Genomic DNA, 17531 nt, shown 5'->3' with positions numbered 1-17531 from the left:
GCATAGGAGGACAATATATGCTCATATAAACAAGGATGAAAAAATATACCATGTCTTTCACGCCAATGCCACTCACCGACCGGCCGGCGACATTCTCATGAGCACCACACAATTTGTTGCACTCCAATTGGATAAGCTCTACCTCTTCTGAATTGATACGTCGGTGCGGTCACTCTCAAATTTGTAGGGCACAAACTTTGTACGTTCATGGGAGTAATCGTAGACACTCTTCCAAAATGTTGTTCCTTTTGCTTGGCGCCGGTTTTGGGATCTTGTCCAATTGCCACCCAAGCTTCAGAAATCAAGTTTGTCCTCATCCTTCGTGTATGCTCTCATCCTCACGCTTCTCCTCCTCTTTTGTGACCACCTTTCTCCACAAGCTCTTCCTCAAACAACACTGGCTCTTCTTTGATATCGACGCCCTTGTATTGGCCATCATTGTCTTGGCCGTGGTTGTCTTACCGTGGTCTTGGCCACCCACATTGGTCATCTCCTCCAAGACATCCTCTTAGTGCCTTAGACTAGCCGGCCTCTAGGCGTTTAATCAAACAAGTTGCGGGCATTGGGTAAGTTCGCCGGGAGACCACCTATGGGTGCTTCATTTGCGTCCTAGTGGATTGGCCGGCCACATATATGGCATTGAGATCAACGGGGTGGCACCACGGGGAAGGCCAGCACATAGTCACCCATTTCCGGCGAGCCATCACGAGGCAACGTGGAGAAGCGGGATGCAGTCGGGTCATGTCCGGGAAGGAACTCGTATGCCGATGGCATTGTTGAAATGTGCGGCGACTCCGGAAGCCTAGGCGGTCGGGCCGCCGTCGATCCCGTGCTGGACGTCATAGAGAAGGCGACAAGAAGGGCTGCTTCATGGTACCCTAGCAAGAGGAGGGCCTATTCTGCGAGCTTGGTGACGAGGGCTTGTTGCGCGACCTTGGCGACGAGGGCCTCGCTCTCTCTAGAGCGGCGACGACGTCGTCTTCTTTTTCCTTCTCCTTATTCGTGCAGCCGGCTCGCTTCATTCGTCTGGGTCGCTCTCTCCTCCGGTGTGATCTCCTTCTTCGCCTTCTTTGGGGCCATGGCGTGGACGGCGTTGGCGGGGTCAGCCATGGAGGGAGGGCGGGAGGGTTTGGGGACATAAATGGTGGGAATGGAAATGGTATACCATAGATGGACGGGCCAGGGGAGGACGTTGCGGGCGTCCGTTGTGTGTATGCGCGGACGCAAACTCGCCCAAATTTGGACCGGAAATGAGCCCAAGCGAACAAGAAAACAGATATTCATCCATTTGCATCGACGTGTTGGGCCGTGTTTTTGTCTCCGCGAACCCAAATGGACAAAATGCATGGCGGTCCTATACGCCGCTCACTGCGAGTCCTGCCAAGGCTCGCCTGCAGGGTGCACATGTTGGGCTGGCCGAGTAAGCGCATGACATCTGATGTGGTGCTATATATATATATATATATATATATATATATATATATATATATATATATATATATATATATATATATATATATATATATATATATATATATATATATATATATATATATATATATAATCCGTCCTACCACCTGGTGGTAGTTACCCCACATGTCTTATATACTACTATGTGGTAGTATATATTCAACTTTATCATTTTAAGTATGTTTATATATTATATATAAGATACTCCATAATGAGTTACACGAAAAAATTGCAAGTTGGCCCACAATTTTTATTATATTTGTAAAATACGTACATATTTGTATGTAAAAGAGAGCATACACAAAATACAATACATACTACCTAAAAAGTAGTATATATACTACCTAAACATTCTTATATACTATATACTACGCGTATATACTCTCCGATTTGATATATACTACATACAACATACAAAACTGAAATTGTGGTAACTACCATCGGTGGTAGATAAAATTTGTCCTATATATATGTTCACATCAAAGCATTACATAAAAGTTAGAAAAATGTCAATCATGCATTTGAAAATGCTAAAATGTGTATAGAAAAAAGTTAATCATTTGTATGAAAAATGTTTTGACATTAAAAAGTGTCTCTAATTTAAAAGAATGTACATGATTTTTTTAAATGTTTATACAATGTAAAATAATGTTCACATAATTAACAAAAAAATCAAACATTAAAATAATGTACTTTGTTTTATATTATTGTTCACAAGTTTCAAAAATTGCAGTTGTGTCATTTTCAAAACAAATGTATACAATGTAAAACAAATATTTGCATAATGTTAGAAAATGTTTCATACCTTTAAAAAAATATATGTGGCATTTTAAAGGAAAACCCAGAGCTTCAAAGAAATGATAATGACATCTAAAAGTTGTTTATACAATGTAAAAGGTAAAGTTCCCGTAAGTTAAAAAAGTTTATGTCCATATAGGTGACATTTTAAAGATATATTCACATGTTTTCAAAAAGTGTCCATGGAAATTTAAAAAATTATACAATATAAACAAAAGTCATGTAGTTTTAAAGAAATATTTATTGCCATTAAAAATGTACAACATGTATTTGGAAAATATTAATGTGTATTCAGAAAGTGTTCAAAACATCTATATCATTCGTCTGGAAAAAATGTTAAAAGTGTATTAAAAATATTTCACATGTGTGCTAAATTTTTTTTGTGTAATGGGAAAAATTAGACATGTGTTGACAAAAGAAAACCAATAAAAACAACAAAAACACAAGAAGAAAACCAAAAAATAAAAGAAAACCATGGTAAAAATAAAATTATTAACAAGAAATGAAAAATTGACGAAGATCATTGAAAAAACAACGAAAAATAATGTATAGTAAAAGAAAAACACAGAATAAAACCATTGAGAACACAGAGAAAAAACAAAGAAAACAAAAAAAATAAAACATAGAAAGCGACTTACAATGGCACGCGAGTGCTGGCGGGCGACTGCCCATGATGGGCCGGCCTGATTCACTCACCTGTAGACGATGCCTATTAAAAATAGATATAGGCGTAACATAGCCACCGTGTGCAATGCGTCCTTGCATTGAGTTGGCAAATAAACCGAGGGAACGGTTGTTACCTTCATTCGCTCAGAAAAACACCCAGCAGCATTTTATGTTTTTTCCGAAAGAGGCACGACTATGCTTCTCGCGGAAGCAAATCCGTGCATCCACGAGAAATAAACCCATGCCTCTCGCGAAAGAAAAAAAACATGTTTTTATTGTTTTTGAGAGGCACGGCCACGCCTGTCGTGCCTCTCGCGGAAGTAAAAAAAGAAAACGTGTTTTTTTTCGTTTCCATGAAGCATGGTCATGCCTTGCGCAGAAGCAAATCCGTGCCTCCCGCGGAATGAAAAAATGCATTTTTTTTTTCTTTTCCAAGAGACATGACCGTGCCTCTCGCGAAAAAAAAACTATTTTTTTTTCAAGAGGCACGGCTGTGCTTCTCGCGGAAAAAAAAAAGAAAACGTGTTTTTTAGGCACGGTCGTGCCTCTCGCGGAAGCAAAGAAAAACACGTTTTGTGTGAAAATGATACAAAAAAATTCCCAAAATCTAAGAATGACTGATGGAAAACCATAAAGCTATAAACCCATGTAAAAAGCGAAAAACGCGTGCAAAAAAACACAAAAATCAGAGGGAGCGCCAGAGCGCTACACGTGGCGCCGGCTGAGAGCGCGCCAAGTGACGCGCTCTCAGTCCATCCCAGATGACCCTTACGGGGCTTCAAAAGGAGTACTCCTTCGATAGTTGCTCTTTTTTTTAGACAAACAAAAAGTTGTTTACAGGCTGTTCTTCTTAATCAACTCTCCATAGGCCCGTTGGCCCATTCACACAACGGCAACCAGAAAAGCCCAACTAGTATGATATAGGGAAAAACTACAAGGCCAAAAATGGCATGTATACGAAATCTCACACAGAAAACAAAGTTGCCATGATCTAGGAGGAAAAAATATTTCTAAAAACATGGCCAATTTAGTATAAAAAATGTTTGTAAATGACATATGCACAAGTCTTTTGAAAAAAATTCTTCCCTAAAAAATGATGTAATTTTTTTCTCTGGAGTATAGAAAATTTTGAAAAATAAAATTGTTTCGAACATCATGCTGGAATTTACAAGAAATTGTAACAGTCACATGGCAAAAAGTGTAATAGTTACATGGCAAATATTCTTTACGTAAGGGCATCTTCAACGTCGACCCTCAAACCGCTCACATATGTTTGGACCGTGCGGTCTAGACATGTTTTACCATCCAACGCTGACCTGTATCGGTTCGCCGACCGGTCCGGACAGATTTTTCCCCCGCAATACTGGGACAAAGTAGGGCGGGGGCTTTGCGTGCGTCCAGACCGATGTCACGTTCTCATCTGACCGCCCCGGCCCACTCGAGACACTCACCCGCCTCTCCCGCACTTTTCTTCGAAGCCTGTGTCACTTGTCGCGCCGCATTCATGCCTACCCAGAGCATGCATTGGTCGGCATTGATGCCGAGCGACGAAACCGAACGTGAAGACGCCGCTGACGGACGCGGCCTCTCGGGCGTCGCCGCTTCAACGCGGACGTCGCGTCCTGAGAAACCAACTCTGGTCGATGCGCCGCATTGAAGCAGGCTGGCCGGCCCTTCGCATGGCCTGCCCACTGCTATTTAAGCCGAGCACCGGTGATGCACATCCACACCAGAGCCCCTCATACTCTAGCAGCGATGTCGGAGTCTTGGTTCCCCGCGTCGGTAGGCGAAGACGATGGCGGTGGCAGTTCATCGTTAGGTGGATCTTGGCGCCGCCGCCCTCACTCTCCGGGACCGTCGGCATCCACGGTGACCGGTTCCTCCAACAAGAAGGAGATCGTCATCTCGTCCGGTGACGAGGAGGACCAGAAGCCGAAGCAGCGACCGCGCCTCCTTGCCGAGGTAGCTCCGATGGATGAAGAGTTCATCCGTCAGATGGAGATCATGACTGAGCGTTCGCTCTGTTTGATGGGCCCGGCGCCACCGTCGCAGGCGCGGGTCAAGGAGGAGTGGTGCAGAGCATCTTACTTTCATCCCCATGTACACTACAACTACTCCCCAAGCCCCAAGTGGACCTACAACGACTCCCCAACTTCGCCATGGACTATAAATAAACCATCACCTTCCTCTTGCTAAGGTTAGCAAAGCATGTTATGAGATCTTGAGAGCTTTGCTCCTATCTACCACCTCTCCCATGGAGATCAATGCCTCCATGAGAGAAGATCCCTATTGGATATCAAGAACCTTCTAGGAAAGATCCATCTTGGATTCAAGGCCTCGCTTGTGGAGAAGACTACACCCCTCAAGACCTCATTTCCCCATGGGATTTGGGATGAACCTCACCTTGTGTCCCTATTTCCCTTTGTTGTTCATATACATGTAGATCTTGTGTGCTTGTGAGTCTAGTGGATGTGTGATTGGACTTGTTCTTGAGTGTTTCTCTTGTGTTTCCCCTCGTGTTCTCCGTGTTCCCCCCTCGAACCCCGCCCCCTCCAATTCGTGAAGATTGGCCACCATAGGGTTTTCCCAATATCAAGGAGCCATCGTCCCCGCCGCGATACGCATCACGCGGGAGTCGGCGTCCCCACTCTGGCGGGTCAAGGAGGAACCCGCATCTGAAAGCACAAGTGCTCCCTGGGTGATTTTGGTAATTAATGTCAACATATCTCTTGTTGGACTAATACTTTTATCTAGTATATTTCAGATAAGTTCAACAATGGCGTGGTAAGGACAAGAGGATGTGGAACTCCTTCAAGGTGTCAAGACACATGTTGGCAAAAGCTCAAGACTCTTCATTTATATTTTAGTGATCCAGGATCACATTGAGTCCATAGGAAAGCCAATACTATTAAAAGGGGATGAGGTATTGCTTAATGGTCTACTTGCTCAAAGTGCTTAGTGATATTGCTCTAAAGCCCTCAACCACTTTCTCACCTCCAAATATGTCCAAAACTCAAAGTCAAACTCGGCCCCACCGAAATGATCCATCTGGCGCCATCGAGTTCATTTGACATAGCCACTGCCAGAAACCCTAACACTTCGGTCACACCGATACAGATCTCGGTCTCACCGAGATGGACCTGCATACGCTCTATTTCCCTTTGTAACATTTCAGTCTCACTGAAATGAGCAATCGGTCCCACCCAGTTTGCTTGACCAACTCTCTATTTGCTCTTTGCTGAAATCGGTCTTACCGAGTTCACGCAATCGGCGCCACCGAGATGAGCTTTTGCCCTAGCCCTAGCACATCGGTCCCACCGAGTTGTTCCAGTTGGTCTCACCGAGATTCCTAACATTCACATTTTGAACTAAATCGGTCTCACCGAGTTCTTCTATTCGGTCTGACCGAGTTGGGTCAAATGTGTGTAACGGTTGGATTTTGTGTGGAGGCTATATATACCCCTCCACCCCCTTCTCCATATGTGAGAGAGCCATCAGAACGTGCCTACACTTCCACTACTCATTTTCTGTGAGAGAACCACCTACTCATGTGTTGAGACCAAGATATTCCAATCCTACCACAAGAATCTTGATCTCTAGCCTTCCCCAAGTTGCTTTCCACTCAAATCATCTTTCCACCATATCCAAATCTGTGTGAGAGAGTTGAGTGTTGGGGAGACTATCATTTTAAGCACAAGAGCAAGGAGTTCATCATCAACACACCATCTATTACCTTTTGGAGAGTGGTGTCTCCTAGATTGGTTAGGTGTCGCTTGGGAGCCTCCGACAAGATTGTGGAGTTGAACCAAGAAGTTTGTAAGGGCAAGGAGATCGCCTACTTCGTGAAGATCTACCCGAGTGAGGCAAGTCCTTCATGGGCGATGGCCATGGTGGGATAGACAAGGTTGCTTCTTAGTGGACCCTTCATGGGTGGAGCCCTCCGTGGACTCGCGCAACCTTTACCCTTCGTGGGTTGAAGTCTCCATCAACGTGGATGTATGATAGCACCACCAATCGGAACCACGCCAAAAATCTCCGTGTCTTCATTACGTTTGCACACTCCAATCCCATCCCTTTACTTTCTTGCAATTAGCATGCTTTACTCTTTCCGCTGCTCATACTCTTGCCATTCTTGCTTGAAATATATTGTGAATGCTTAAACTTGTGTTAAATCTCCACCTCAACTTAAAGAACTTAAAAATTGCTAATTTTACTTGTTGAGGGTCTAATCACCCCCCCTCTAGACCCCTCTTCTCAATCCTTTCAATTGGTATCAGAGCATTGGTCTCCATTGCTTTGGTTTAATCACCATTGGAGGAAGATGGATGAGTCTACGATTGGGAGTATTAGACGTAGAGTGCCTATGCTTGACAGAGAGTTCTATAGTGCTTGGAAAAATGAGGTGCTTGAGATTTTCAATGAATATAATTTGAACAAGTATATTACTAGTCCTTGTGCGCCTCTGATATGTCTCCAACGTATCTACAATTTTTTTATTGTTTCATGATGTTATATTATCATTCTTGGATGTTTTACAATCATTTTATATCATTTTTTGGTACTAACCTATTGACATAGTGCCAAGTGCCAGTTGCTATTTTCTGCATGTTTTTTACATCGCAGGAAATCAATATCAAACGGGGTCCAAACGCAGCGAAACTTTTTTTGATTTTTTTGGACCAGAAGACATCCAGTGGGCCAAAGAAGTACCGAAGAGGGAGCCCGATGTGAGCACAAGACACCAGGGCGCGCCTGGAGCCCCAGGCGCACCCTGGTGGGTTGTGCCCACCTCGATGTCCTCCCTAACCGCCTCTTTGCTCTATAAATACTCCAATACTCCAAAACCCCTAGGGGAGTCGACGGAAATCAATTCCAGCCACGGCAAGTTCCAGAACCACCAGATCCAATCTAGAAACCATCACGGAGGGGTTCATCATGCCCATTGGTGCCTCTCCGATGATGCGCGAGTAGTTCTTTGTGGACCTACGGGTCCGTAGTTAGTAGCTAGATGGCTTACTCTCTCCCTCTTTTGATTCTCAATACAATGGTCTCTTGGAGATCCATATGATGTAACTCTTTTTTGCGGTGTGTTTGTTGGGATCCGATGAACTTTAAGTTTATGATCAGATCTATCTTTTTATCCATGAAAGTTATTTGAGTCTCCTTTGATCTCTTATATGCATGATTGCTTATAGCCTCGTATTTCTTCTCTGATATTTGGGTTTTGTTTGGCCAACTTGATCTATTTATCTTGCAATGGGAAGATGTGCTTTGTGATGGGTTTGATCTTACGGTGCTTGATCCCAGTGACAGAAGGGGAACCGACACGTTTGAATCGTTGCCATTAAGGATAACATGATGGGGTCTATTTCTACATAAATAGATCTTGTCTACATCATGTCATCATTCTTATTGCATTACTCCGTTTCTCAATGAACTTAATACACTAGATGCATGCTGGATAGCGGTCGATGTGTGGAGTAATAGTAGTAGATGCAGGAAGAAGTCGGTCTACTAATCTTGGATGTGATGCCTATATAATGATCATTGCCTGGATATCCTCATGATTATTTGAAGTTCTATCAATTGCCCAACAGTAATTTGTTTACCCACCGTTGGCTATTTTTCTTAAGAGAAGCCACTAGTGAAACCTACGACCCCCGCGTCTCTTCTTTATTATATTTGCCATAGAGATCTATTTTTATTTGCTTTTATTTTCAGATCTATTAACCCAAAAACCCAAAAATATCTCGCTGAATTTTATTTTTATTTGCTTTTATCTGCATCTATCAATCTACTACAATTTTTATCCTGTCAACTTGACATTTTCTGGCACCGTTACCCGAAAGGGATTGACAACCCCTTTAACATGTCGGGTTGCAAGTATTTGTTGTTTGTGTGCAGGAGCTGTTTACGTGGTGTTGCGTGGTTCTCCTACTGGTTTGATAACCTTGGTCTCATCACTGAGGGAAATAACTACCGTTGTTGTGCTGCATCATCCCTTCCTTTTTGGGGAAATACCGACGTAGTTCAAGCAAACATCAAAAGGAATTTCTGGAGCCATTGTCGGGGAGACATCATCAACTTCTACCAGGTTCCTAATCACAAATCTCATCTCCTTGCAATTTACATTATTTACCATTTGCCTCTCGTTTTCCTCTCCCCCACTTCACAAAAATTTGCCGTTTTATTCGCCCTCTTTTTCGTTCGCCGTTTTCTCGTCAAATATGTTTTTGAGTGCAATCTTGTTGCATAGTCAGAATGACTCAAGAGAACACCAAGTTGTGTGATTTCTCCAATACCAACAACAATGATTTTATTAGCACTCCGATTGCTCCTCCCGCCACTAGTGCGGAGTCTTGTGATATTAATAACGCTTTGCTAAATCTTGTTATGAAAGATCAATTTTCCGGTACTCCTAATTAGGATGTCGTGTCCCATCTTAACACATTCGTGAAATTATGAGATATGCAAAAGAAAAAATATGTGGACAATGATGTTGTGAATTTGAAATTATTTTCGTTTTCTTTGCGAGATTGTGCAAAAATTTGGTTTTCTTTTTTGCCATGCAATAGTATCGATTCTTGGGATAAGTGCAAAGACGCTTTTATTACTAAGTATTTTCCGCCTGCGAAAATTATTTCCCTTATAACCCAAATCATGAATTTCAAGCAACTTGAACATGAGCATGTTGCACAATCTTGGGAAAGGATGAAATTGATGCTAAGGAATTGCCCAACTCATGGGTTAAATCTTTGGATGAACATACAAAATTTTTACGCGGGTTGAATTTTGTTTCTCGTAATCTTTTAGATTCTGCCGCGGGTGGTACTTTTATGGAAATTACTTTGGGTGAAGCCACCAAATTGCTTATTAATATTATGGCAAATTATTCACAATGGCATATCGAAAGAGCTCCTACTAGTAAAAAAGTTAATTCGTTGAAGAAATTCTTCTTTGAGTGAAAAAGTTGATGCTCTTATGAAATTGGTTGCTAATAAAAGTGCTCCTATTGATTTTAATGATGTGCCTTTGTCTACTTTGATTGAGCAAAATAGTGATGCCATAGATGTGAATTTTATCTCGCGAACAATTTTGATAGCAATGCTTATAGAGGTAATTTTAATCCTAGGCCTTTTCCTATTAATTCCTATAATAATTATGGTAATTCCAATGGAAATCCTTCTTATAATAATAATAGGAACACCTCTGATCTTGAGAATAATATTAAAGAATTTATCAACACTCAAAAGGTTTTCAATGCAACAATGGAAGAAAAGTTGAATAAGATTGATGATTTGTCTAGAGGTGTTGATAGAATTTCTCACGATGTGGAAAATCTCAAGATGAAAGTTTTTGTGCCTAAGGTTGAGGAATCAATTGAAGCTCTTTATGTTTATATGGATGAAAGTAAGAAAAGAACCGCTATTCTTAGAGCTAGAAGATAATTTTAAAAAAAGGCATTTTCTAGTGATTGCTTTCATAAAAGTGATGAAGATGTTAAAATTATTGTTGTTTCTTCTATTGATTCCTTGTTTAGTAAAATCAAAATTGATGAAAAAGGGACTGGAGAAGAGTGAACGTTAGCTAGCAGGCGTCCCGATAATTCGGAGGGCGAAAATCTTGTTGAGAAAATTGATTAAAAGTGGGTTTGAAGAGGTCAAAACTTTAACTAGTGATGTTCCCACTCTTTTGGATTACAAAGACTTTAATTATGACAGTTGCTCTTTGATTGATTGTATTTTTTGTTGCAATCCATGATAAATTCACCCCATGCTTATGAACAAAATAAAGCTTTTACTAAACATATTGTTGATGTTATGATTAAAGCTTTGGAAGAAAAGTTGGAATTAGAAGTTTCAATTCCTAGAAACTTACATGATGAGTGGGAACCTACTATCAAAGTAAAGATTAAAAATTATGAGTGTTTTGCTTTATGTGAGTTGGGTGCTAGTGTTTGTACAATTTCGAAATATTTATGTGATGTGCTTGGACTTACCGATATCGAAGAATGTTCTTTAAATTTGCACTTGGCGGATTCCACTGTTAAAAAGCCTATGGGAAGAATTAATGATGTTCTTATTATTGTCCAGAACCACCAGATCCAATCTAGACACCATCACGGAGGGGTTCATCATGCCCATTGGTGCCTCTCCAATGATGCTTGAGTAGTTCTTTGTGGACCTATGGGACCGTAGTTAGTAGCTAGATGGCTTCCTCTCTCTCTCTTTTGATTCTCAATACAATGGTCTCTTGGAGATCCATACGATGTAACTCTTTTTTGCGGTGTGTTTGTTGGGATCCGATGAACTTTGAGTTTATGATCAGATCTATCTTTTTATCCATGAAAGTTTGAGTCTTCTTTGATCTCTTATATGCATGATTTCTTATAGCCTCGTATCTCTTCTCCGATATTTGGGTTTTGTTTGGCCAACTTGATCTATTTATCTTGCAATGGGAAGAGGTGCTTTGTGATGGGTTCGATCTTACGGTGCTTGATCCTAGTGACAGAAGGGGAACCGACACGTATGTATCATTGCCATTAAGGATCAAAAGATGGGGTCTATTTCTACATAAATAGATCTTTTCTACATCATTTCATCGTTCTTATTGCATTACTCCATTTCTCCATGAACTTAATACACTAGATGCATCCTGGATAGCGGTCGATGTGTGGAGTAATAGTAGTAGATGCAGGCAGGAGTCGGTCTACTAATCTTGGATGTGATGCCTATATAATGATCATTGCCTGGATATCGTCATGATTATTTGAAGTTCTATCAATTGCCCAACAGTAATTTGTTTACCCACCGTATGCTATTTTTCTCGAGAGAAGCCACTAGTGAAACCTACGACCCCTGGGTATCTTCTTTATTATATTTGCCATTGCAATCTTTTTTATTTGCTTATATTTTCAGATCTATTAACCCAAAAACCCAAAAATATCTCGCTGAATTTTATTTGCTTTTATTTGCATCTATCAATCTACTACAGTTTTTATCACGTCAACCTGACAATTTCTGGCACCATTACCCGAAAAGGATTGACAACCCCTTTAACACGTTGGGTTGCAAGTATTTCTTCTTTGTGTGCAAGAGTTGTTTACGTGGTGTTGTGTTGTTCTCCTACTGGTTCGATAACCTTGGTATCATCACTGAGGGAAATACCTATCATTGATGTGCTGCATCATCCCTTGCTCTTTGGGGAAATACCGACGTAGTTCAAGCAAACACCAAAAGGAATTTCTGGCGCCGTTGTCGGGGAGACATCATCAACATCTACCAGGTTCCTAATCACAAATCTCATCTCCTTGCAATTTACATTATTTTCCATTTGCCTCTCATTTTCCTCTCCCCCACTTCACAAATTTTGTCGTTTTATTCGCCCTATTTTTCGTTCTTTGTTTTCTCGTCAAATCTGTTCTTGAGTGCAATCTTGTTGCATAGTCAGAATGACTCAAGAGAACACCAAGTTGTGTGATTTCTCCAATACCAACAACAATGATTTTATTAGCACTCCGATTGCTCCTCCCACCACTAGTGCGGAGTCTTGTGATATTAATACTGCTTTGCTGAATCTAGTTATGAAAGATCAATTTTCCGGTACTCCTAATGAGGATGTCGTGTCCCATCTTAACACATTTGTGGAATTATGCGATTTGCAAAAGAAAAGATGTGGACAATGATGTTTTGAAGTTGAAATTATTTCCGTTTTCTTTGCGAGATCGTGCAAAAAATTGGTTTTCTTCTTTGCCTCGCAATAGTATCGATTCTTGGGATAAGTGCAAAGATGCTTTTATTACTAAGTATTTTCCGCCCGCGAAAATTATTTCCCTTATAACCCAAATCATGAATTTCAAGCAACTTGAAAATGAGCATGTTGCAGAATCTTCGGAAAGGATGGAATTGATGCTAAGGAATTGCTCAACTCATGGGTTAAATCTTTGGATGAACATACAAAATTTTTACGCGGGGTTGAATTTTGTTTCTTGTAATCTTTTAGATTCCGCAGTGGGTGGTACTTTTATCGAAATTACTTTGGGTTAAGCCACCAAATTTCTAGATAATATTATGGCAAATTATTCACAATGGCATACCGAAAGAGATCCTACTAGTAAAAAAGTTAATTCGGTTGAAGAAATTTCTTCTTTGAGTGAAAAAGTTGATGCTCTTATGAAATTGGTTGCTAATAAAAGTGCTCCTATTGATTTTAATGATGTGCCTTTGTCTACTTTGATTGAGAAAAATAGTGATGCGATAGATGTGAATTTTATCTCGCGAAACAATTTCAATAACAATGCTTATAGAGGTAATTTTAATCCTAGGCCTTTTCCTAGTAATTCCTCTAATAATTATGGTAATTCCTATGGTAATCCTTATTATAATAATAATAGGAACACCTCTAATCTTGAGACTAATATTAAAGAATTTATCAACACTCAAAAGGTTTTCAATGCTACAATGGAAGAAAAGTTGAATAAGATTGATGATTTGTCTAGAAGTGTTGATAGAATTTCTCATGATGTGGAAAATCTCAAGATGAAATTTTTTGTGCCTAAGGTTTAGGAATCAATTAAAGCTCTTTATGTTTCTATGGATGAAAGTAAGAAAAGAACCGCTATGCTTAGAGCTAGAAGAGAATTTTTAGAAAAGGTGTTTTCTAGTGATTGCTCTCATAAAAGTGATGAAGATATTAAAATGGTTGGTGTTTCTTCTATTGATTCCTTGTTTAGTAAAATCAAAATTGATGAAAAAGGGACTGGAGAAGAGTCAACTTTAGCTAGAAGGCGTCCCGATAATTCGGAGGGTGAAAATCTTGTTGAGAAAATTGATAAAAGTGGGTTTGAAGAGGTCAAAACTTTAACTAATGATGTGCCCACTCTTTTGGATTACAAAGACTTTAATTATGATAGTTGCTCTTTGATTGATTGTATTTCTTTGTTGCAATCCATGATAAATTCACCCCATGCTTATGAACAAAATAAAGCTTTTACTAAACATATTGTTGATGCTATGATGAAAGCTTTGGAAGAAAAGTTGGAATTATAAGTTTCAATTCCTAGAAATTACATGATGAGTGGGAACCTACTATCAAAGTCAAGATTAAAAATTATGAGTGTTTTTCTTTATGTCACTTGGGTGCTAGTGTTTCTACAATTCTGAAATCTTTATGTGATGTGCTTGGTCTTACAGATATCGAAGAATGTTCTTTAAATTTGCACTTGGCGGATTCTACTATTAAAAAGCCTATGGGAAGAATTAATTATGTTCTTATTCTTGCAAATAGTAATTATGTGCCCTTAAATTTTATTGTTCTTGATATTGATTGCAATCCGTCTTGTCCAATTATTCTTGGTAGACCGTTTTTACGTACTATTGGTGCCGTGATTGATATGGAAGAAGGCAATATTAAATTTCAATTTCCACTAAGGAAGGGTATGGAACACTTCCCTATAACAAGAATTAGGCCACCATATGAATCAATCATGAGGGCATCTTATGGATCTAGAAACAAAGGTGACGAAACTTGGATCCTTGCTTTATGCCTAGATAGGGGCGTAAAATGATAAAGCTTGTTGGGAGGCAACCCAATGAATAAAATTTATTTTTGTCTTTTGCTTTCTGTTATTGAGTGTTTGCACAATTATGCTACTATTATGATTGTGTTTTTTGTGTTTTAATTAGTGTTTGTGCCAAGCAAAGCCTTTAGGATCATGTTGGGTGATAGTTGATTTGATCTTGCTGAAAAATAGAAACTTTTGCGCTCACGAAAATAATTCTCGTTTTTATCAAGAGCGTGATAAAATACCAACTCTTTCTGCAGAAGATTAATATACAAATTTTTCACGTGGTCCTAATTTTTCATATTTTTTGGAGTTTCAGATGTATTCGAAATATCCAGATTGCTACACACCGTTCTATTTTTGACAGATTTTGTTTTCTTTGAGTTGTGTGCTTGTTTTGATGATTCTATGGTTTTCTTTGAAGAGTTTTGCCCCTAGAAAAGTTGTAATACAGTAGATATAATGCAAGAATAAAATATGAATGGGTTTGCAACAGTACTTATAGTAGTGATTTGTTTTCTTATACTAATGGATCTCACGAAGGTTTTGTTGAGTTTTGTGTGATTAAAGTTTTCATGTTTTGGGTGATATTACGATGGATGAAGGAATAAGGAGTAAGAAGAGCCTAAGCTTGGGGATTCCCATGGCACCCCAAGCCATTACCCAAAGAGAAGCAAGCAACTCAGCTTGGGGATTCCCGAGTGGCATCCCCTCTTTCTTCTAGCGACCATCGGTATTTTACTCGGAGCAATATTTTTATTCGTCACATACTATGAGTTTTGCTTGGAGCGTCTTGTATGATTTGAGTCTTTGCTTGTTTTGCTTTTTAAGTCTTGAATCCTTGCTGAACACACCTATTTGAGAGTGCCAAAATTATGCCATGACTTGTTAGAATTGCTCTCTATGCTTCACTTAAATCTTTCTGAGCTATGGAATTGCTCTAGTGCTTCACTTATATCTTTTTTAGCACGGTGTGGCTTTGTTTTTTTTTTTTGAAGAAATGCTCTCATGCTTCACTTAGATTTATTTGAGAGTTAGTAATTTTTTTAGAAATTCTCTATTGCTTCACTTAAATTAATTTGAGAGAAAGAAATATTATGCTCATGATCTTCAATTATATTTGTTTGAGCTTATCAAAAGCAACACATTAAAATTAGTTCCAAAGTGATAGATATCCAAGGAGGATATAATAAAAACTTTCATGAAGATCATTGGACAAAACAAACTTGATTCCTTGTAATAGTTTTGAGATATGATGATGTGATATGTGAGTCATCTTGATGAGTAATTATGCTTCAGTAAGAGTATTGGTGTTAAGGTTTGTGATTCCTGATACATATCCATCATATCTACTTTTCCAAACACGTTTCCCCTTGTTTTGGTCTCTAACTTGCATGATTTGAATGGAACTAACCCAGACTGGCGCTGTTTTCAGCAGAATTGCCATGGTGTTATTTTTGTGAAGAAATAAAAGTTCTCGGAATGACCTAAAACTTCACGGACAATATTTTTGGAATTAATAAAAAATACTAGCGAAAGAATCAAGGCCAGGGGGCCCACACCCTGTCCATGAGGGTGGGGGCGCGCCTACCCCTGGGCGCGCCCCCTGCCTCGTGGGCCCCCTGGTGCTCCACCGACCTCAACTCCAACTCTATATATTCACGTTCGGGGAGAAAAAATCAGAGAGAAGGATTCATCGCGTTTTACGATACAGAGCCGCCGCCAAGCCCTAATCTCTCCCGGGAGGGCTGGTCTGGAGTCCGTTCGGGGCTCCGGAGAGGGGAATCCATCGTCGTCGTCATCATCAACCTTCCTCCATCACCAATTTCATGATGCTCACCGCCGTGCGTGAGTAATTCCATCATAGGCTTGCTGGACGGTGATGGGTTGGATGATATTTACCATGTAATCGAGTTAGTTTTGTTAGGGTTTGATCCCTAGTATCCATTATGTTCTGAGATTGATGTTGCTATGACTTTGCTATGCTTAATGCTTGTCACTAGGGCCCGAGTGCCATGATTTCAGATCTAAACCTATTATGTTTTCATGAATATATGTGAGTTCTTGATCCTATCTTGCAAGTCTATAGTCACCTATTATGTGTTATGATTCGTTAACCCCGAAGTGACAATAATCGGGATACTTACCGGTGATGACCGTAGTTTGAGGAGTTCATGTATTCACTACGTGTTAATGCTTTGGTCCAGTACTCTATTAAAAGGAGGCCTTAATATCCCTTAGTTTCCAATAGGACCCCGCTACCACGGGAGGGTAGGACAAAAGATGTCATGCAAGTTCTTTTCCATAAGCACGTATGACTATATTCGGAATACATGCCTACATTACATTGATGAACTGGAGCTAGTTTTGTGTCACCCTATGTTATAACTGTTGCATGAGGAATCGCATCCGAAATAATTATCCATCACTGATCCAATGCCTACGAGCTTTTCACATATTGCTCTTTGCTTAGTTACTTTACCGTTGCCACTGTTACAATTACTATAAAACTACTACTGTTACTTTTGCCACCGTTACCGTTACTTCCATACTACTTTGCTACTAAATACTTTGCTGCAGATATTAAGTTATCCATGTGTGGTTGAATTGACAACTCAACTGCTAATACTTGAGAATATTCTTTGGCTCCCCTTGTGTCGAATCAATAAATTTGGGTTGAATACTCTACCCTCGAAAACTGTTGCGATCCCCTATACTTGTGGGTTATCAAGACTATTTTCTGGCGCCGTTGCCGGGGAGCATAGCTCTATTCTTTGAGTCACTTGGGATTTATATCTGCTGATCACTATGAGGAACCTGAAAGACGAGAAAACCAAAATTTATCCCTCAACTACGAGGGGAGGTAAGGAACTGCCATCTAGCTCTGCACTTGATTCACCTTCTGTTTGGAGTAAACTTGCGACACCTAAACCTGCTTCTGCTATTAATTCTGATATGTCGCATGTTATTGATGATGCCACTTCTGCTATGCATGATACTTATGATGAAACTACTTCTATGCTTGATACTACTG

This window comes from Aegilops tauschii, chromosome 1 (assembly GCF_002575655.3).
Source record: "Aegilops tauschii subsp. strangulata cultivar AL8/78 chromosome 1, Aet v6.0, whole genome shotgun sequence".
NCBI lineage: Eukaryota > Viridiplantae > Streptophyta > Magnoliopsida > Poales > Poaceae > Aegilops > Aegilops tauschii.
This window is presented reverse-complemented; position numbering follows the sequence as displayed.